At 39.8% G+C, this 24,181-nt stretch overlaps 1 pseudogene; it reads left to right on the top strand.

Annotated features, from left to right (window-relative positions):
• The window catches only part of LOC122795040, a 46,845-nt pseudogene extending 23,339 nt beyond the window's left edge, over nucleotides 1-23,506 (top strand).
• The last annotated feature ends 675 nt before the right edge of the window (nucleotides 23,507-24,181 follow it).

The following is a 24,181-nucleotide window of genomic DNA, read 5'->3' as shown; positions in this document are numbered from 1 at the left end:
GTAGGAGTGACAGAATGCATTTGCCTGCTACAGATGGCCTGCATCACTACCAAATGGCTTACAGTCATCTGTCAAAGGCCTGTGCCTCACCTGTAGTGCCAATGTATGGTATCTCATGGGGTCCCAAATAACAAATTAACACAGTCAACAGAACACAAATGTAAGGCCATATTGACAAATCCCAGTAGCATGCCCCCCATGTCCTACTGCATGAACTGGGGACCAATCCATAAATACCACTGTCATGAAGGGCCAACTATAGGGATACATCCCAGATACTGCTAGCATAATGTTAGGACGAGAATAGAATAACAGATTGGGAGGATGTAGATGTATAGACGTCATGGAGTGCATGAAGTCTGAAACTCTGATGTGTGCCCATACTACCCCTGCCTGCAAACCCAGTAATGGTTGGCTACAAACCTGTTCATAAATCACAATGTGAAAGGGAACTGAGCAGATATACGAGCCCTGCCTCTGGGTAACCTGGGTGAATCTGTACAGCTGAGAGGTATGGCCACAGCAGGATATGGTCATTCTGTAAAGTTGATATATGTACAAGGGAAGCCACCATACTACCAAGGTGCTGGACCATTTACACAGACCCATCAGCAAGTGTCTGTAGCTACCCATCAAGAAAGGTAGGAGTGTACAAAAATGTGGACCACAGTACTGGACTCAGTTTCATTTATCTTATATTTCCTAGTAAATAACTGAGTAAATACATCTGTCAATAGTTGATGACATAATACATCACAGTGTAAAACAGTACATATGTCTGAATATCTCTGCTAACACCAACCATGTGACACAAGCATCACAGACAGCAATAGTTATAGTATCCCCCATCTGTTGCTCATTGTGACTCCATATTGTCAACCTATCTACAGGTATCCTGCAAAAATAGGTTGTTATCTGTAGGCTGAGAACACCAAACTCTGAACTGGAGTACAACCCTACCTGGAATGGAGTCACACATTCAATACAGAAGGTCATACTGGGCATGCTCCTACACTTAAAGAAAGGAAGCCCATTGTCTGACAACATAGTGGGACTATACATATCTGTCATTTGCAGATCTCTGTGCACAAACACCAAATTATACACCATTTATCCTTCACACACACATTGGATAGGAATACTTATACATATCCAAGGCCAACACACTATAATATGTCAAACATACACACAGAGAGATGTGGGGAAGACAGAGACAGACAGTGACAGATACAATTCTATTATAAGACCTGTCCCACCCACTACACATCCAATTGGCTGATATCGCATGATGTGCTGATATCAATCACTGTAGACATTCATTATGGTAGCCCTCAGCCCTGTAGTGTCTGAGGTGCTTGTGATAACTGTGTAACACAGTAGTAAAAAACAGTATTCATGTAGCATTTGTATACCCAGTCCTGTCAAATGTAAAATTGTGTGTGACTGAGTGCATGTGTGTGTTTCCAGAGGAATGATTTATGGCCCATTCACACACACTGCACTTCCCATTCCCCATGTTAGCACTCCTGCTGATGTCAGCCACCTTGAAATAACCCTTTGGCCAAATCTCAGTCCTGTAAGCTCCATGGTGCATATGATAACTACATAATACCATAGTGTGGCAAACTAGTTCAGTAGGAGTGCTAATCCTGTTCCTGGCAACTGTGAAAATGTGTGTGTTTGTGTATGAGAGTGTGTGTCTTTGCTGATACCTGCTTTTGTGTTCATTCACACTTGCTGCACTTCTGTCCTTTAGCACTGCAGCTGATATCACTCAACTTCAAAGATACCTTTGGACAGTTCTTCAACATATAACTGCTGTGGTGCTTGTGATAACTGCATAATATCATAGTGTAACAAACTAGTCGGGGAGGAGTTCTAATCCTGGTCGTGGCAACTGTGAAAATTTGCGTGTGAGTCTTTGTTGACACCTGCTTTTGTGTTCATTCACACTTACTGCACTTCCCTCCTTTAGCACTGCAGCTGATGTCACTCACCTTCAAAGATGCCTTTGGAGAGCTCGTCAACATATAACTGCGTGGCACTTGTGATAACTGTATAACACTCTAGTGCCAATACATAGCTAAGTAGGGGATGGAAACGCAGTACAGGCAAGTGTGTGTGTCATCAGTATTCTGTGTGGGTGCTGGTGTGATCTTGTAAATAGCAGGATCCATTGGAGGGTGGGTTTTGCTAAATTTTCATATTGAGGACCCATATGTCCATTGTCACATTACAAGGCCAACAGTTTCCAAACACCATAGAGGTTGTTGTAAATAATACACAGTCATATATTTATATAGGCAACCATTATAATACCAAGCGACCTCTCTCTACCCACAGATAATACACAAACATGCTTGGCTCTTTCTCTCTTCCTTTCTTTCTTTCCCTCTGTGTCTCTATCCCCTCCTCTTTGGTAGATGTGGGAAAATGCATCTGTTTTGCAGAGGCAGCAGCTTGACTTTAGTAGGTAATGCTCATGATCAGCTGATGGACTTTGCACGAATTTGAGCCCTCCACTTGCTAATTGCATGTGGAACACCTGTGGTATCATTCCAATAGTCAATTGCATGGAAACACACTCCTATAAGTAAGCAGTGCAAGTGGGTGTTGGCCCTTCCCCCTCACTGTGAGCAGGTCTTCAAGTGGGTGTGTGAGAAACAGCATCACAGAGGGTAGCTGGAAATACCTTTTCCAACAAACACTGTGGAGACAGGCCAATAAACTGGAGGGGAATGTTCCAGACATGGGGATAGAATGTAAGTATTGCTGTTCTACATTTGAAGTAATGTTGGTTTAACAGGGTTTGTGCGGATATGGCTGTTCTGCATGATTTAAAGTCTGGCATGACTGTGTTTTTTATATATAAATATATATATATATATATATATATATATATATATATATATATATATATATATATATATATATATATATATATATATATATAGATATATATATATATATATATATATATATATATATATATATATATACATATATATATATATATATATATATATATATATATATATATATATATATATGTCTGTATATATATATATATATATATATATATATATATATATATATATATATATATATATATATATGTCTGTGTGTATGTATGTATGTATATATATATATATGGGTCTACTTCTTTTGACCAACTCCCATTTGCCCGACACTCATTTGCCTGAGACCAAATGACTGAAATGTCAGTTGCCTGACACTTCATTTGACTGACACTTCATTTGACTGACAAGTATTATTAGCAAGAAAATGGAATATGCCCCCTTCCCCACTGTAGTGCGACCCTGGAGTTAGAATATATAGTTAAGGGGTGGTGGGGTGCAAAGCCCCGTCTTACTTTTCTTTACTAAGCAATATTACATCAAAAGTTAACAATATCATATGAAATGAAGTGGGGCTTGCCCCACACCCCCCTTGTGGGGGGCTGTGCCCCCCAGCCCCCCAACTATATATTCTAACTCCAGGGTCGCACTACAGTGGGGAAGGGGGCATATTCCATTTTCTTGCTAATAATACTTGTCAGTCAAATGAAGTGTTAGGCAATTGAAGTGTCAGGCAAATGTGAATTCAGTCATTTGGTCTCAGGCAAATGAGTGTCGGGCAAATGGAAGTTGGTCAAAAGAAGTAGACCCATATATATATATATATATATATATATATATATATATATATATATATATATATAGCTATGTGTGTGTGTGTGTGTGTGTGTGTGTGTGTGTGTGTGTGTGTGTGTGTGTAGATATATATATATATATATATATATATATATATATGTGTGTGTGTGTGTGTGTGTGTGTGTGTGTGTGTGTGTGTGTATACATATACATATATAAATACATTTTCCCTTCTGCTGAATGACTCTGCTACTTGCTATGTTGGTAAAAACATCAGATGTACCTACAGCTCAGACGGCTTAGTGGTTGACTGCTGTGACTATAGTGTACAGAGTCCTGGGTTCAAGACCTGCAAGGGTTGTTTATTTTGTTACTAGGCAGAACAAGGACTGTTAGATAAAGAGTGGTTAAGGCAGTTTTGAGCAGCTTTAAGTGGGTTTGCACAGGTTTGCATGACAATTAGTGCTGCTAATGTACAGTTAAAGGAATAAACGCTTACACCGTGTAGGCTTTGCTTACCACTGTGCAAACTTGTATCCCACCATATTAATCTGATATGTGCATATTTACATATAAGAACATGACTGATTCAACACCATTTGCACTTAAAAGTACTAAACAGCTGTAGTATTCAAAGCAGTTGTTCATTATTATTCAGTATGTGTACTGAATGATATATTTGAAAAACAACAGACATCTTCACAGCTCAGATGGCTTAGTGGTTAACTGCTGTGACTATAGTGTACAGTGTCCTTTACTCAAGACCTGCAAGGGCTGTTTATTTTGTTGCAAGGCAGAACAGTTCAGCTGTGGAGGAAGGGATAAGGGCAATAATTACAAGAGGTCTCTAGTTTGGGCCCCTTCACCCACATTTACACTGCCTTTGGTCAGATGTTTTGTAGTGAGAGGTTCAGAGTGTGGATCCAATGTCTGAATACACTACATACATACATATACACACACACACACACACACACACACACACACATATATATATATATATATATATATATATATATATATATGTATATATATATATGTATGTATTTATTAACCTTTATATATATATATATATATGTGCATATATGTGGATATGAATGTGGATGTATATTTCTCTATGTGTATATTTATCATGTATATATCTGTCCACATGTATGCATCTCCATACATATATACATGTATATATAGACTGCCTGACTGATTCTACAGACTCCTTTCCCTGCTGTTGGATGTACTAACTGATATTTTTGGGATGTCATCACTATTTTGTAGGTCTCAGATGGTGTAATGGTACATTGTTTTGATCATAGTTTACAAGGCCCTGGGTGCAGAACTTGGCAGGCCTTATTATGTTGTTGCAGGGTAGAACAGTTCCGCTGTGGAGGATGGGATAAGTGCTATAATTACAAGAGGTCCCCAGTTTGGGCCCCTTTACCCCATTTACACTGCCTTTGGTCAGATGTTTTGCAGTGAGAGGTTCAGAGTGTGGATCCGATGTCCAAATGCACTACTCTCTCTCTCTCTCTCTCTCTATATATATATATATATATATATATATGTATACGCATATCTACACACACACACACACACACATATATATATATATATATATATATATATATATATATATATACATATGCATATACATATATATATATATATATATATATATATATATATATATATATATATGTATACACACATATGTATATATGTACGTATATATATGTATGTATGTGTCTATCACCACTGAACCTTTACAGCCCCAAAGGTGGCTGTGCTGGGGGCTGAGCAGGAAGGGTAGGCTAACCCTGTAATTGCAACATGAGGCCCTCAATCTGGCATAGCAGATCTCCCAATTCTCTGAGGAGCTCACTATGCACCAGACCCTGGACCTGGCTTCGGATGACAGGATCCTGTCCGTGTCCACTCCCGGGGGGACAAGCCCCATCCCTGAGGTAGTTCCACTCAAAGGTGGTGCAGGACCAAAGGATGAGGAGGTCCCTGGGTGGGTCCCAGATATGCTGGGGCCCAGTGCAATGGCCAGATGAGGTGGGATAGGTGGGTCCTCTGGGACCAGCCTTCCCATATGTGCTATGGTGTTACAGTTTTAGAACATATGTGGGTTAGTAATAGTCAACACAATCCAGGATTAGTTATAACAGCATGCATAGATATTCCCATTAACCCAAAACAACAGATTTGGAACAGTTGCATAGCAAACAAAACACATGCATATATGGAACCACAGTGGCCATTACAATGGCATGCAGGTTACATTGATAACAACAGGCCACCAATGATAGTATTTCAACATGGAACATTAATAGTAACTCATTTCAATATTTGTTGAACAATAGGACATATGTCCCAACAGTAGGTTTGGTGTAAAACATACCCATTGATTTGTGTGTTTAGATTATTTTTGCAGATATAGTAGGGGATGAGAGAGATGTCAATTAACAGCTTGTATATCCTTGCAGTACTCACAACTTTAATGCTCTAATAATTACTGTACAGGTATTATTACAATATCTTATGGCCTTGGTTTGGGCAGTGGTATGTTTGTACACTGTGTATACTTCAACTGTCATATAGCTAAATTCTACTTCTCTTACCTGGTAGACCTGTGGAGGGAATGTTTGTTAACACTACCCGACTGTTTCTACACATATTCCCATAGTCTTAGTTATAATTCTGCACAAACCTCTCAACCTCTTAATGCAAAACATCTGTACAGAGCTTGACAAACTGGGGGTACAAATAGGGACATATTTTAAATATTGCTCTTATAAACTTTTAGAAAGTTGCTAGAGTACCAGTATTTGTTTTGATATACATTTCCTGAAGGATCTGAAGTCTGAAACTCAAATGTATGTCATTATTTCTTGACAACAATGCTGAAATCATCACAGTGATTTGCCAGGAAAATAGAGGAACAGGCCAAAAATATGAGGCAAATATCTAGACATTCGTCACAAATCTATGCAATTGAGAGGTATAATTATGCATACAGCTTACTACCACTCCCGGGATTCGAACCATGGCTGTGTGTGCTAAAAATACAACAATTTGTATTTCATCAGTGAGCTATTTGGAAAGTGCTGTCTCTTTTTTAAGTGTTTTCTTTCTAAATCTCTCTTGGTTGTACAATCTGACCTTGTAGTTATAACATTCTTATGCAGACATTCCTAGACATATTTTTCATGTAGCACAGTGTGAGAAACAGTTGACACAACAGTACTATTCACATACCAGATCTTGGTGAATGCAACATGTGAGGCCATACAATACCAGAGTAAACACAACCAGTTCAGAATTTAGAACTTTATTGTCAGGCAGTTGCACTTTTATTTAAATATGACCTATATGGGACTATTACTGTCATACTGTCTGGTTTATACAGTGGAAACCATACACATTTTGTATAGTGCCAGGTGACATTTTACTCCTTTATATTTATTTGGTATGACTACTACAAGCAGGATTGTTACTCACCAGCCTCATGACCGAGCCTTTGCAACCTGCTGGCATGGGCTTCCTGGTTCACAGCCCACTCAGCTGCAGCTGTAATGAGAATAGAGAAACATTTATGCATACCTATCCATCACATACACAGGCTGGACTTTGGTAAACAATTATTGCTATGAATACTTACACACTGCTGGGACATCTCCCCTCTGTCTTGCTTCTTGGACCCACTGTTCCAAGAGATCCTTCTTCCTCTGTTTCAAGTCGGAATAGTGGTGCCTGACCTGCTCACCAGTCCAAGGGATATCAGTGGCACTGGTGAGTTCACGGGCAAGACTTTTCCAGGCTTCTGCTTTAAATTGGGGGCCCTGGTACTGGTCCTGCAGCAGTCTCATGTCATGTGTTTTTACCAGGAGCCCAACCATAACCTTGGACTCCTGTATACCCCAGCGCTGTGCCCGGAAGTGCATGCCCACTCCAACTCCTGCCATACTGCCTATAGTGGAGAGCTACAACCAGCTATGAGCTGTATTCCCACCTGAGGGGTTTAAATAAAGCCAATTTCCCACCCTTTGCTTGATTGGATGGTTTTGAAAATGCTGAGCTAAGCTAAGCTATAGGCAAACCTGCTTAGCTAATACTGGTAGTGCATAAATGATAGGTTCAGTATTGCTTACCAATGGGCAACTCCACTTAGCTTGGCTATTCATTACTTAGTATTCATATGTACACAATGCTTACACCCAATCAGCATAGCTGTGCAATGCTTAGCATTGCTTATGTTTTATTATATTGGTCTAAAATCTGTATGGGACTGATTCATAATTCATTACATAATATAGATTTATTTACCTTCCCTGACATCCCCCAATGTGCTGTGATTGATTTATTCTTGTGTGACTATACTGTATGGGGCACTTGTGTTTATATGGAGGTTTCACTACTTTATTACACTGACACCTTACATGGGCCTAATACACTACTCTGGTTGAGAAACATCAGTTGCTTCTTACATAAATATGCAAAAAACTTAAAATTGTGATGTTTACACATAAAAAATGGTAATAGCTTTCATGGGGCTCAAACCATGAATGACTACATGCAAGGCATTTGCCCTAACTGCTATACTATCGCACTTATGCTTATACTGGATGTCTATTGCTTTTTAAGTTATCCTGCTGTTTCAGTTGGGCTAAGTGTAGCTAAGCAACAGGCAAACCTGTGCAGCTACACTTAAGATAAGGTAAGATCAGACCATAAATTAATTTCACTGGATATCCACATCCTGACCCCACCCCCAGCCCAAAAAAACACAGTGAAAAACTTCTCAAAAGCAAACTTCTCACTTCTCAAAACCAAAGTGAAATCTTTCAAGGCCCCAGGGCCAGTGGAAACTACGGCCCAAACTGCAGAATCCTATATAAACGCATTCTACGGACATCTCCAGGAATGCATGGATCAAGCTATCCCAAACAAAACCAAGACCCAATCATCCAAAGGCAGGCGTCCAGTCTGGAGGACCCCAGCCATAAATAGACTGTACAACAGAAGGAGGAAGATACTACATTATAGAGCAAAATCCCTAATAGGGAAGGCATCTCTGATCAGTACTAGCAAAAAATTACGATCCCTCATAAAATCCTCCAAGGCCAGCTTTGAGAGAAAAATTGCACAGGACACTAAAGACAATCATAAGGTTTTTTTCAGTTATGTTAGGAACCTGGGAAGACATCGCCAATATCCTGGCAGACAGGTTCAGTGCAAACTTCTCCACCCCCTCCCCCCCAAAAGAGCAACTGTCTATCCCGGCAGAGGGCTGCCTCCCAAACAACTCTGATGCTCAGGTGAAGGCTGCCCTCTCCAAAGCAAAAAACACTGCATCCATGGGACCAGATGGCGTCCCGGGTTGTGTCCTACATGAACTCCAAGAAGAACTAATCCCTCAAATAAAACAGCTGTACAATCTTAGCCTCACTACAGGATATGTGCCCACAGAATGGCGTACAGCAACAGTGGTCCCACTCCACAAAGGTGGAGCCTCCACGGACCCTGGAAACTATCACCCCATAAGCCTGACTAGCTTAGTCTGCAAGGCTATGGAGAGGATCATCATGGAGCTCATAAACAAAGACATTGGGGACCTACAGACACTAGATCCTACCCTATTCAGCTTCATCAAGGGCAGATCCTGCCTTTTGAACCTGGTTGACTTCTTTGAAACAGTCACCAAAGCCATAGATGAAGGGAAGATAGTCCACACAGCCTATCTAGACCTAGCAAAGGCATTTGACACAATACCCCATGCGAGCATCATAGATAAGCTATCCAGCTTAAATATAAACCCCTATGTCACAAGATGGGTCGCAAACTGGCTCAAAGACAGAACCCACAAAGTGAGAGTTGCTGGAGCCATGTCAGACTTGAAACCAGTAACAAGTGGTGTCCCACAAGGTTCTGTCCTGGGACCGCTCTTGTTCGGTATATACTTTTCTGAGGTACAGGCCAACATGGGAGGACTATGGCTCACCAAGTTCGCAGATGACTGCAAACTGGGCGCCATAATTGACTCTCCAGCTGACACAAACATCCTTCGAAAAAGTCTCACAGAGATGGATAACTGGTACCAGAGCCATGGTCTAAAGCTAACTGCCAAAAAGTGTATAGTCATATCCTTTGGCAAAAACAATGTGCCCACAAACTACCACATAGGTGGTAAACCATTAAGTACAGAGAAAATAATTAGGGATCTGGGGACCCAAGTTGATAGCAATCTCTCTTTTGACAACCACATTGCCAAAGTGGTTAGAAAGACCTTTTACATGGCCCACCTCATCATGAAAGGATTCACATCTAGATCAAGAGAGGTAATCATGCCCCTTTATTCATCCCTCATCAGGCACATCATAGAATACAATGCCCCTTTTGGGATGCACCTTACCCGACACCTACAGCAATTAGAAAGACCCCAAAAGTACCCCACCAAGAGGATAAAGGGACTCAAACAGATGCCATATGCTGCTCGGTTAAAAAAACTCCACTCTACTCAGTTGCATACCGCCTACTTTGAGGCGATCTATGCCTGACATATAAAGCTATCTCCAATCCAGAATTAATGGACATGCTCCACCTCTGTAAATCTAAATCCCTTAGAGCCACATGCTCGAGGCACTTGAACCTCAGCACAGAAATAAATAGGACTTGCTGGAGGGACAGATTCATAACCCAGAGGCTCCCTTCGCTCTGGATTAGAATTCCAATTCATGTTAGGCAGAGCACCTCATTGAATCTCTTCAAGAAGAATCTTGATGAGTGGATGGGGGATTGTAGGTTTGTTCCAGGGATTACTTCCATGTCACTATTAGACAGAGGCACAGTAAACTAAACCGTAAAAAGGGCACAGTATACTCAAATCAAGGGGTGGCATAAGCCAAACAAAATCGGGCTAGGCTTATAATTGCCCCAGGGCAGATAGCCTAGTATGAACCTATGAACCTATATATATATACATAAAAAATGTATTTGTTATGTTTTTTAATTTGTACCCTTCAGAATATCCATGCAAATGCTGAACCTGTTATTCTATCAACTTTCTGGCTTTGTAGCAATGATTGTCTCTTATGGCATTGTCCAGATTCCTTACTCTGACGGGTTGGGAGATGTGCGCTGTGTGCTTATGCTAAACCTGTTATTCTATCAATTTTATGGCTTGGTAGAGATGATTGTCCTTTATGGCTTTGTCCAAATTTCTTACCCTGATGGGTTGGGGGTGTTACAAGCGTTCTTGCTCATTTGAAATTGCCAAATGGCAATTCTGGAGTGCAGGGGGCATGTGTATTGTGAGAGCTCTGCTCTCAGACACACCCACTGCACTCGTACACAGAACCTTGCCCATTTTACAGCACGGCAGCTCATCTTCATAAATATGCATGGTGCACTGCCATGCTGAACAGCCACGGTCGCTTCCATGCAGGAATAAGTTATTCTTGCATGGACATTTGCTGAATCCGGGGGAGAGTCTATAGTCATTTAGAAGAAAAGTCAATTATGGCAATATAACTAAAAGGCAGTAAAAGAAAGTCATATGGAACAAAGGATCATTTGCTGTTAAATAAAATCATGGTGGAGAATAGTAAAAAGGGGAAGAATATAAGTATGGCATGGATTGACTACAAAAAAAGCATTTGATAGTACCCCACATTCATGATTGAAAGAGTACTTAAAATGTATAAGATCCACCCTACACTGATCAACTACATAACATTGACCATGAAACAGTGGCAGATCACTTTGCAATTAAGTCATGATAAAGGACAAATTATTATTCCAGGGATAAAAATTCAAAGGGAGATATTCCAGGGTGACTCTGTCTCACTCCTGCTATTCTGCCTTACCCTTAATCCATTAAGCTGTCTACTTAACAGCTTAGGCCATGGCTATAATTTGCCTCCAAGAAAACAAAGTGTAAAGACTTCTCATCTTCTCTTTGTCGATGATTTGAAACTGTATAGATCATCAGATGAGGAACTGAAAGTACAACTGCAAGTTGTCAAAACTTTTTCAGATGATATAAGAACGTCATTTGGTCTTGATAAATGTGCAAAAGCAACCTTTAAAGCAGGAAAACTGCAGCACCAAGAAAACATCAGTTTGGGACAAGAATTTGAAATAAAAGAACTTGAGCAAGAAGGAGTGTATACATATTTGGGAATTGATGAAGAATCAACAATAAAACATGAACAAATGTGAATAAAACTTAGTAAGGAGTACTTAAATTAATACTGAAAACAGCATTGACATCTAGTAACAAAATCCAAGCTATAAACAAAATTTGCTCTTCCTGTCCTAACTTACAGTTTTGGAGTGACTGACTGGCCCCAAAAACGTGTTGGATGTATTAAATAGGAAAACAAGAAAGATGCTTCATGCTCACCAAATGATTTATAAAAATCCGTGCATACCAAGATTATACATTCCCTATTCCGAAGGAGGGATGGGCCTCCTTGAAATTGATTACATATACAGATCTGCAATCGTGGGACTCCACATATATCTGCTGACCTCACAAGACCCAAATGTAATGAAAGTCTTAAAACATGATGAGAAAAAATCTAAGATGATTTCTCTGCTTAGGCTAGCAGAAACATATCGGCATCAAGCAGGAATGGAAATCATACCACAAGTGGATTAAAAACAGGCAACAACTGAATGTGCCAAAAGACAAAATAAAGAATATAAGATAAAGAACCAGATGAGAAGGCAAGAAATGTGGAAAATGATAAATATAGTTACAAGTATAGAAAATGTCTGGAAGAACCTCATGTTGATCAGGAACAAACACAGGAATGGTTAAGGAGTGGTGAATCCAAACCAAGAGATGAAAAGTTAATACTGGTGGCACAAGATTGTAGGCTACGTACACACTGGTTTACAAAGTCCATTGAACATATCAGAGAAACAGACAAATCTAGGTTTTCTAAAACAGAATTGGAAACAATTCACACCTCGTTGCTAGTTGCAACATACTAATGACAGAAGGACTGTATACTGAAAGGCATAGTAATGTGGCAAGACTGTTGCACTGGGGATTGTGCAAACATTATGGCACTGAAGTGAAGTGGCTAAAACACTCTAGAAACATGAGCCACAAAGCATCATAGAAAATGATGAATTCTACATCACATGGGATGACCCATTACCAGCAGTTCAAAAGATAGATGCTAGAAAACCAGATATAGTGGTCCAAGAAAAGAAGACAAAAGTACCATTAATCATTGAAATTACCATACCCAGTGACTACAGTGTCCTGTGTACAGAGAGACAAAAAGTCATAAAATATCAGGATTTGCAAGCAGAAATGAAAGCAATGTGGAAGAAAGATACCCGGATAGTTCCAATAGTAGTAGGAGCAACGGCCCTTATAAAAAAGAGTCTACAACCTTAATTAGATATGCTACAAATATATGTAACTCCATACGAATTGCAGAAGGAGACATTTCTGGGCACATTGCGGGTGCTGCAAAGAGCACTTTTGGCTGACATCAAAGAGGGAAACAACACTAATTCAATGAACTTTAATCGTACTTTGACATAGGAATGGGGTCCATTCCCATCAGGGTATTAGAAACCCAAAACATTTGGAGAAATTAAAAAAGGAATTCTACTTGCAGTTATTTTATGTTTGGTATTTAAATCTAAATCAAAAGAATTTGCATTATGGTCTGACAATGGGCATGTGGCTACTTTGACTTTATCCAACTTTGTAGTTAGATCTCCTGATATTTGCACTCTATCTATTCTTGAATGTCTGCCATGTCAGTGAGAGTAATAGTTTATAGTTTATAGTTTATAGTTTGGTACTAGGCTATCTGCCCTGGGGCATTTATAAGCCTAGCCATAGTGATGTGGCTTTCGCCACCCCATGTAATGGTACAAAAGTGTACAGAATAGATTTAGAATACTGTGCCTCTGTCTAGTAGTGACACAGTGAAGACCCCCTTACATAATAGAATTACTTTACTGTGCCTCTGTCTAGTAGTGACACAGAGATGACCCCTGGGGTAAACCTACGATCTCCCATCCACTCGTCAAGATTTCTCTTGAAGAGAGTCAGTGAGGGGTTCTGCCTAACATAAACTGGGATTCTGTTCCAGAGTATGGGAAGCCTCTGAGTTATGAATCTGTCCCTCCAGCATGTCCTATTCATATTTGTGCTGAGGTTCAAATCTTTAGCTCTCGTGGTTCTGATGGATTTGGATTTTTTGAGGTGGAGCATGTCCATCAATTCCTGATTGGACATGGCCTTGTACGTCAGGCACAGATCACCTCTGAGTAGGCGGTATGCTACTGAATAGAGTTGGAGTTTCTTTAGTCTGGCAGCATATGACATATGTTGGAGACCCTTGATCCTCTTGGCGAGGTACTTTTGGGGTCTCTCTAGCTGTTGCAAGTGCCGGGTGAGGTACATACCAAATGGGGCATTGTACTCAATCATGGGCCTGATAAGGGAGGAGTACAGGGGCACAATGACCTCCTTTGATCTGGATGTGAATCCCTTCATGATAAGGTGGGCAAGGTAGAAACTCTTTCTAACCACTTTGGCAACGTGGTTGTCAAATGAGAGGTCACTATCGACTTGGGTCCCTAGGTCTCTGATTACTTTTTCCGTACTCAGTGGGTTACCGCCTATGTGATAATTTGTGGGCACTTTGTTTTTCCCAAAGGGGATGACTATACATTTTTTGGCATTTAGTTTAAGGCCATGACTCCGGCACCAGTTGTCCGTTTCAGTGAGGCCTTTCTGTAGGATGTATGTGTCAGCTGGTGTATTGACTATGGCGCCTAGTTTGCAGTCATCTGTGAACTTTGTCAGCCACAATCCTCCCATGTTTGCTTTCACATCTGAGAAATAAATGCTGAACAAGAGGGGTCCCAGGACAGAGCCCTGTGGGACACCACTTGTCACTGGCTTTGAGTCTGACATGGCTCCAGCGATTTTGACTTTATGGGTTCTATCCTTTAGCCAGTTTGCCACCCATCTTGTGACATATGGATTTACATTTAAGCTGTTGAGCTTGTCTATGATGCCAGAGTGGGGTATTGTGTCAAAAGCTTTAGCCAAGTCCAGGTAGGCTGTATGGACTGCTTTGCCCTCGTCAATGGCTCTAGTGACTGTTTCGAAAAAGTCAACCAGGTTTAAAAGGCAGGATCTGCCTTTTACAAAGCTGAACTGGGTGGGATCAGGTGTCTGTAAGTCCCCAATGTCTCTGTTTATTAGTTCCATAATGATTCTTTCCATAGCTTTGCAGACCAGGCTGCTTCAGCTTATGGGGCGGTAGTTACCAGGGTCAGTAGAGGTGCCTCCTTTGTGGAGTGAGACTACTGTTGCTGTACGCCAGTTTTCAGGTACATATCCTGTAGTAAGGCAAAGGTTAAATAGCATGTTTATGTGTGGGTTTAGATCCTCTTGGAGTTCACGTAGCATGCAACCCGGGATACCATCAGGTCCCATTGATGCTGTGTTTTTAGCTTTGCTGAGGGCGGTTCTCACCTGGACATCTGAGATGACAGGGAGGTTACATTCAGCTGGGATAAGTATTTCTTCTTTTGGGGTTGAGGGAGGGGAGAAATTTGCACTGAACCTGTCTGCCAGAATGTTGGCAATATCTGTGGGTTCAGTGTATTTTTTGTCATTGTGAACTAACTCTGAACATATCTGAGGGTTTCCACCCAGGTTTCTAACATAGCTGAAGAAGGCCTTGTGCTAATCTTTAGTGTCCATAGCGATTTTTCTCTCAAAGTTGGCCTTGGATGGTTTTATGAGAGAACATAGCTTTCTACTAGTGCTGATCAGAGATGTCTTCTCTTTATGGGATTTTGGTCTGTCGTGCAGTAGCTTCCTTCTTTTGTTATACAATTTGTTTATGGCTGGGGTCCACCAGACAGGATGCCTGCCCTTGGTGGAGTGGGTCTTGGTTTTATTTGGGATTGCATGATCCATGCATTCTTGGAGATGTTCGTAGAAAGCATTTGTGAAGGATTCTGCATTGTGGGATGTGGTTTTCACTGTCCCAGTGGGCTTAAAGGATACCATCTCAGTTTTAAGAAGTGTAAAGTCGGCTTTTGAGAAGTTTTTCACTGTAGTCTTTTGTGTTGGGGGTGGAGGTGGGGTATGTATATCCAGGGTGATTAGTTTGTGGTCAGATCTCACTAGTGAAGGGTATACTTTCGGTGTGGAGCACTTTGTCCCCATGTTTGTGATGATCAGGTCTAGTATATTATCTCCCCTTGTGGGAGAGGTGACTAGCTGTTCCATTGCATTTGAATTTATGAATTCCAGGAACCTTTGGGCTAGGGTGTTTGGGCTAGAATAAAGCACCCAGTCTATGTTAGGGTAGTTGAAGTCTCCCAATATGATGGTGTTTGGTGAGACATTCATATCCTCCAATGTCTTCAGGAAGGCTGAGTGGGGTTCGTGAGATTGGGAGGGTGGTCTGTAACATGCTACCAGTTGTATAGCAGTTTTGCCTATGGTTAGTTGCACCTGGATGGTCTCTGATGCTTCATGCGTTGCCACTAACCTGGAGGTGTGGGTGTCCTTGATGAATATGGACACTCCCCCTCCCTTTTTGGTTTGGCCCGAGTTTTGGGGCTGAAAAGCATGATACGCAGTATAGCCTGGTAGCACTGGAGTGCTCTCAGGAGCCTTGAACCAGGTTTCAGTTACTGCACAGACATCGATGTCCTCCATACTGAGGAGTGCTTTGAGAGCCTGCATCTTGAGATTTAGACTTCTGGCGTTGAGCAGCATTACCTTTAATCTTTTTCCATTTTTGTTTTCTAAGGAGGTGGGTTTGTCTTTTGAGCCTTGCCTAAAAAAGGCACTATGGGGGAGGCAAGAGCCTTAGCCAATATCCGGAAGCCCAGTGGTGACAGATGCAAGCCGCCCCTTGTGAAGCAGCGTGGCTTGTCCAGCATGTCATCCCAAGCAGACAGACATTGGATCCCCCTAGAATGACACCAGTATTTGAGCCAATTATTAAAGCTGGTCATCTTGTCTTTGTATTGTGGCATCATTCTTGGTGAGGGCAAAATGCTGCTCAGGGTCAGGGTCATACCAGCCTGGGCTACATAATCAGAGAGATCCTCTATGTCTCTTTTCATGTAGTCCAGGGAGGTACGTCTCAGGTCATTCACGCCGGCATGGACAATGACGGAGTCATATTTTTACTTGCTTTGGAGTGACCTGAGTGCGTGTGTTATGTGGCGGATCCTAGCTCCCAATAAGCAGTTCACCGTTACCCTCTCCTTGTTCAGCCTGGTAAGTGGAACGTCAGTGTGTCTGACTATAGAGTCACCTATTACTAGTGTATCAGGCATGGTGTTTGGCCTTAAGGGCTGTGATTGTTTGACACACTGATTTATTGAAGTATGTGATGCATGTGTTATGTTTTGAGGTGGTGGATTTTTGGGTGTCTGCTTTGGGAGCCTCTGTTGTTTTGGTAAGTTTTTTGTTAGAGCCTCCGAGTATGTCTTTGTGTTTTTATGTGTTTGGTTTGCAGTTGTGGTAGGTCTATGTGGGACTGGGTTTGGTGTGTGTGTGGTTACCTTCTCCTCCTGTCTGGTCTTGCCAGTCCTGAGTTGAGAGAGTTCAGCCTCCAGTTTGGCTATATAGTTGCATCCCTCACATGTATTTGTGTTTGTTGGGAGGAGGAGAGGGTTGTTTGTGTACATGAGACAATTGTAGCATTGTCTCAAGATTCCCAGATTAACCAGCTGAACCGGAGAGGATGCCAGCAATCTACCACTCGACATGCTAGAATATTATAAGGGAGTGCTGTGCCTTTAAGGGATGTGGGTACTCACAGGGAAGGTAGGTGGATGTAGTGCTTACTTTAGTTAGTGAGTGCTTACTTAGAAGAGAGGTTTTGAGAACAAGTGCTAGGCTTATAATAAAGCGATTAGACTAGATTATTATAAGAGTAGAGCTTTCTTAAGGGAAAATTTGAAGAGCACACTTGGCGGAGCCAGAAAAAGTTTAACCTTGTTTAACCGACGCTGCATGCGCACAACCACGCAAAGCCGTGTAAATGCAGATTTTAAACAGGGAACTTCAAAAGAGCTAGAAATGGTCCAAAACAACCAATTACTACAAGCTCGTGTGCTGAGGTCACTCCTTCAGGGACAGATAGGCTGCTCAAGGCTCCCCACTCCCACTGGTGAGCAAAGAAACTTCCTTCTATCCAAGTAAGGCAATGGACACCACAGGAACTACACTACAGCCCAGAATACAGCAAAGCCTGTATATTGGTCTAAACTAGTCGAGGAGAGGCGGGAAAACAAGGATATTTTTTTTGTTTTTTTTGTTTTTGAGATAGAAAGCACACAGAAATGCAGGAAACAGTAATAAATCAGTTACACAGGCTATCACACTTTAGTGGGCAGCCTCAACAGTTAAATTAACAAACAAACAAACAACTTTCGACCAATTTTCGACTAAATGAAACTTTAAGTGCAGATAATATATAATGCAACAAACAGTTAAAAAAACAGTTTAAGCTTGTTCAAGGTAAGCAAGAGAAGGTATTTCAGGTAAAAAACAGCAAAAAATACTTAAATCAGGAAAGTAGTCGCTTTTCTCAGTTCTCTGCTGCTAGGACCACTCTGCAGGACCACGAGGAGCTGTTGCGGAGTAGTATAGCGAGAAAAAAACGCTCAGAGGCGGATTTTAAACAGGGAACTTCAAAAGAGCTAGAAATGGTCCAAAACAACCAATTACTACAAGCTATTGTGCTGAGGTCACTCCTTCAGGGACAGATAGGCTGCTCAAGGCTCCCCACTCCCACTGATGAGCAAAGAAGCTTCCTTCTATCCAAGTAAAGCAATGGACACCACAGGAACTACACCACAGCCCAGAATACAGGAAAGCCTGTATATTGGTCTAAACTAGTCGAGGAGTGGCGGGAAAACAAGGATATTTTTTTTTTGTTTTGTTTTTGAGATAGAAAGCACACAGAAATGCAGGAAACAGTAATAAATCAGTTACACAGGCTAGCACACTTTAGTGGGCAGCCTCAACAGTTAAATTAATAAACAAACAAACAACTTTCAACCAATTTTCGACTAAATGAAACTTTAAGTGCAGATCATATATAATGCAACAAACAGTTAAAAAAACAGTTTAAGCTTGTTCAAGGTAAGCAAGAGAAGGTATTTCAGGTAAAAAACAGCAAAAAATACTTAAATCAGGAAAGTAGTTGCTTTTCTCAGTTCTCTGCTGCTAGGACCACTCTGCAGGACCACGAGGAGCTGTTGCTGAGTAGTATAGCGAGAAAAAAATGCTCAGAGGCGGATTTTAAACAGGGAACTTCAAAAGAGCTAGAAATGGTCCAAAACAACCAATTACTGCAAGCTCTTGTGCTGAGGTCACTCCTTCAGGGACAGATAGGCTGCTCAAGGCTCCCCACTCCCACTGATGAGCAAAAAAGCTTCCTTCTATCCAAGTAAGGCAATGGACACCACAGGAACTACACCACAGCCCAGAATACAGCAAAGCCTGTATACTGGTCTAAACTAGTCGAGGAGAGGCGGGAAAACAAGGATATTTTTTGGGGTTTTTTTGTTTTTGAGATAGAAAGCACACAGAAATGCAGAAAACAGTAATAAATCAGTTACACAGGCTAGCACACTTTAGTGGGCAGCCTCAACAGTTAAATTAACAAACAAACAAACAACTTTCGACCAATTTTTGACTAAATGAAACTTTAAGTGCAGATAATATATACTGCAACAAACAGTTAAAAAAACAGTTTAAGCTTGTTCAAGGTAAGCAAGAGAAGGTATTTCAGGTAAAAAACAGCAAAAATACTTAAATCAGGAAAGTACTCGCTTTTCTCAGTTCTCTGCTGCTAGGACTACTCTGCAGGACCACGAGGAGCTGTTGCTGAGTAGTAAAGAATAATGTATTAGGATCAGCATATTCATTAATGTCTATGATATTAACAGTTTCAGTAAAATCAGATAGCACCATATAAATTGCTGTTTTGTTTCATGTGTTTCTAGTATCAGTGTCCTAATCATTCGTTATACAATTAAAGCCTCCTGCCATGATTATTTTCCCTTTAACATGGTGTACAATGTCTTCTAAATGCTGCTTGGCTACTTTGACACCTAATCCAGGTAGCCAATACATGTTTACTAGAGTATATATTTTCCCATTTATGGATATTGTTACTCAACAGAACATCCCTGTTTTGTCATAATATGTATTTAACATTTTTGGCATTAAGATTGACTTTTTCCATAAGACTGCTACTCCTCTCTTCTTTTGTTTATAGTGCAAAATTACTAGAACTGTATATTTATTTGTGTTAATTTTATTTATGTCTTCTTGTATAAGGTGTATTTCTTGCAAAAATATAATCTGTGCATTAAACATCTTCAAATATTTTAAGAGGCTTCCCCTTATACAATTATTATTCAGATCATTTACATTAATGGAAATACATTTCATAGTTAAATGTTTACCACTGTTAGTCATGTGTATATATTTTAACTAATAAGCACACAGATGTAACTAAAGATAATGATTTCATGTAGCAAAGTAGGTATAACTCATAGACACCTAATAACAAGGAATTAAACAATACAACCTTAATAATTGAGACAAAAAAAATAAACCCTTCCATTGGGAAACAAACCCCAGCTTTGAATAGACTAGCCATTCAAGCATAACCTCTAACACCCCATCCAAGAATCATTTCTCAACCTAATTATCTATATGTTTTGTCTAACAGAAAGAAGTTTGCTGTGTCATATTCTATTAATCAAAGATATTTTTCATAAAATTTGATTTTAAATCCAAGAAAAAATATTTAACATAAGCATATTACCAAATTTAGCATATTAATTTGATATTAAAATAATGCAAGTTACTATGACTTTTGTGTTTGCTTTTAATATACAAAAGTTGTTCATTGGTCAAACTCCTTTTGATAAGGGTGGCGCAGTGGTGCAATGGTTAATGCTGTCACCTCACAGCAAGAGGTTCTCCGGTTCGATTCTCAGCTGGAGTGCCTTCTGTGTGGAGTTTGCATGTTCTCCCTGTGTTCGCGTGGGTTTCCTCCGGGTACTCCAGTTTCCTCCCACATTCTAAAGACATGCTTCTGGAGCATTTCTCCCCGGGCCTCCACTGAAAACAGAATCTGTGGAACCTAGACAGACTTTCCCGGTCAACAAATGTTAAATAAAATAAGAACGAATTAATATTTTTCATTCAGATTAACTAATCAGCAAAACAGTTCAGTTTTGTTCAATTACTTAACAAATGTACTTTTCAGTTCAGATTTATAAAATGCATAACAAAGTTCCATCACTCTAGTTAAACCCAGTGAAGCTGCTATTATTATACTTTTCTCCAACTCTTACAGCCACTTTGCTTCCCAGTCTTTTGTAGCTTATTGCTCCTCCTCATACGACACTAATTTCCTAAACTCTTTTTCTTCCTCTTTCGCTCACACACCACCACTAGCTCGAATTCCTCCTCTGCCCATTTATCCTCTTGCTCATCTCCATAATTTCTATTTTCATATCTCTTTTATCATCAGTTTTAAGCTGCATTACTATTTGTCTGTCTGTGTATTATTACTAACCTCAAAAACACCCCAGTTTGATCTTTTTTCCTGCAGCCATCATGCTATGAATACATTAGCTATTATTGCATTTTATTTTCTATTCAATAGTTAGCCAATATATATTAATTTTTATCTTTTTTGTGTTAAAATGTTATGCTCATGTTAGAAACACTTAAAAATTATGGAAATAAGCTTATGTATACAAATTTGGTTTACTATCATAATTTCAACAATGTTTTGTGCGAGTAATCACTTATTCGAAAAACATTGCCAAAATTAACGTTACCGAAAGAGAACAACGAATAAAAAAATATCAACAGTTCGACTTCGAACTGTTGACATTTTTTCAAACTTACCTCAACGTCTGGTGCCACTCACAATACATTTAGCAGTGGGCAAGCCCCCCTGCACCTCTCACACCCCCGCCAATTATATATACTAACTCCGAGGACGCACTACAGTGGAGGATGTTATGAACTCACAAATGAGCGAATGCACACTGGTATTCACTCATTTGTGTTTCACAACATTTGCATTCGTGATTTTGCAATGTTACAGCACTCCTTTTGCACACGATACCTCAACTATCCACCAGTCAAGTATATGATGGTAAACCAGATATTTTAGGGTATTTTATGGTATTTCATGTTAAAGTAAGGAGTAGGCAAAGCACTGATGGGTACAGGCCATTGGGTTTCTTGTGTTGAGTGGTTGAGCAAGGGGTTAATTCATTAAACATGTTGATGTGTTTTCAAGAAGTATGAATGTGGTAGTAAACTTGGTGCTGAATTGTCTTGCCATTTGGCACTGTTTATCAGTTGCTATGATAGCTTCACAGGTACCCATCTTTTTGATTGTGCATATGCTGTGAATAACTTACGTGTTTAATGAAACATCAAAAAAAAATTTTTTTTGATTACTTGAGTCAAAATGATGCAATTATATTAGTAAATGTTTTTTTTTATAAAACAAACCACCTTTAGCTAGAATTGTGTTTTTGGAAGTTAAGCAATGCTGGAATCTGAATTCTTCTGTGTATGACCCAACTGCCTGACTATTTGTTGGCAGAGACATTTTATTCTGGAAAGCAGTGGTCGCTCTAGATATTTCTCTGTCTCTCATATGAAGAGTCTGAATTCTGTAGCTGTCAAGCAATTGTGAAACTGGACTGAGTGTAGTACCGTGGCTGGTGTTTGTGTTCTTGACATTAGTTGTTTAATAAATACATACACATTGAAGTGTTCTAGTAACTGATATCAGGAAAAAAATCATAGTGATCATTTTAAAATCTTTTTATCTACTGTTTTTCAAAACAAGTAGTCTTTGAGCAAAAAAGAAAGAAGTACAGTGATGTCCAGTAAAATATGGCTAAAACGTTAACTGTACAGAGATGATGTGTAGTCATCATCCACCACAGAAATAATGTTTTGAACAATTTACTTCTGTTGTTGTTTATATTTGCAATATCAAGTGTGCATGGACAGACGCTTTTTCTAACCTATGTGTAGATACTTTACCCTGCAATTATAAATGTACATAATCATAGTTTACATAAAAGTGTGACTGTGTTGTATTCTGTATTACAGATGGCTGAACCTGGTCATCAACAAGAAGCTGTTTTGTATTGTTTACAACTCGTGCATTTTTTATAGAGAGATAATTGGGATGATGATGAGGAGAAAGCAGAAAAGAAAGAGGAAGAAGTGCAAATTACAGAAAATAATAAAGTAACAGAAAAGATCAAAGAAAAAATGCAAAAGAAAAAAGATGAGATTAAAAAAGAGATAGAAGTACCAGAACCAAAACAGTCAATGGCAGAAGAACAGCTAAATGAGAAGCTATGATTAAAGAAATTACAAGAAGATTCGGATCATGAACTGGCAAAAGAGACTTTTGGTTTGAATGTGTCAGGACTTGATGCAATGAATCCATCTACTAGAGATCAATTCACAGAGTTTGGCAGAGTACTGAAAGAAAAAATTGTACAATGTGAAAAATATGTACATTATGTGGGCTTCTTAGAAACATTAGTACAAGATATTTGTATATCATTGGAAGTCGATGAGTTGAAAAAGGTATGCAATTCATTGACAGTGCTATGTAATGAAAAACAAAAATAAGAAAAGCAAAGCCAAAAAGAAGAAAAAAGGTACATTTCCTGGTGGTGGCATGGAAATGAACATGAAAGACAATCTGGCAGACTATTTAGATTATAATGGGGAATTTTCACAAGAGTATGAAGACTTCATGTGATATTCTCTTTTGCTGTCTTTTTCTCATGTGGTCCTTTTACTGCGTCACAGAACTTTTCCTGGATCCTGCCCAAGCAGCCAAAATGCAATGCCCCTGAATATACTGATCCTAAGATTTACAGGTAACATACAGAATGGTGGTCCTTTTAGGAATCGTGAAAGGCGGGTATTGCCATTAAGGTTTTAAAAATCAGAAATTTTACAACAAATGTCTTCATAAAGACCGACAATAATTTGGAAGTTGCATTTGCCTTATATTGTAGCACTTGGTCATTTTAAACCTTAGAAATAATTGGTAAACTGCAGAGGTACATTTCAAGCCTTTGTTGCACATCTACAAGTTCACAGCATTGGTATTTGACTACAAGTACTGAAAATGATGTGTACGTTAGCTAAAATGAGGGATACTGCATCTTCAGCCTGGCATCAATGGACTTTCATTGGAAAGTGCAGTTTTTCTGGGTACATTCTCTGAAGTCATTGAAAAGATTTGCAGGATTTCTAGTTACTTTATCTTAATAAACTCATCATCTGGAGGTCTCTAATTAAAAAAAAAAAAGAAAAGAAAAGAAAGGTGGACAATGGGAAGACCTCCTTGAATGTCGTGAACTTTATTGGCAATTATACTTACAAGCCAACAGACCTCCTGGTTTGAATTAGGTCATTTCCATAGTCC

This window comes from Protopterus annectens, chromosome 2.part1 (assembly GCF_019279795.1).
Source record: "Protopterus annectens isolate FY-2018-M chromosome 2.part1, PAN1.0, whole genome shotgun sequence".
Taxonomy (NCBI): Eukaryota; Metazoa; Chordata; order Ceratodontiformes; family Protopteridae; genus Protopterus; species Protopterus annectens.
The sequence above is the reverse complement of the archived record's forward strand: the minus strand, read 5'-3'. Positions and strand labels throughout refer to the sequence as shown.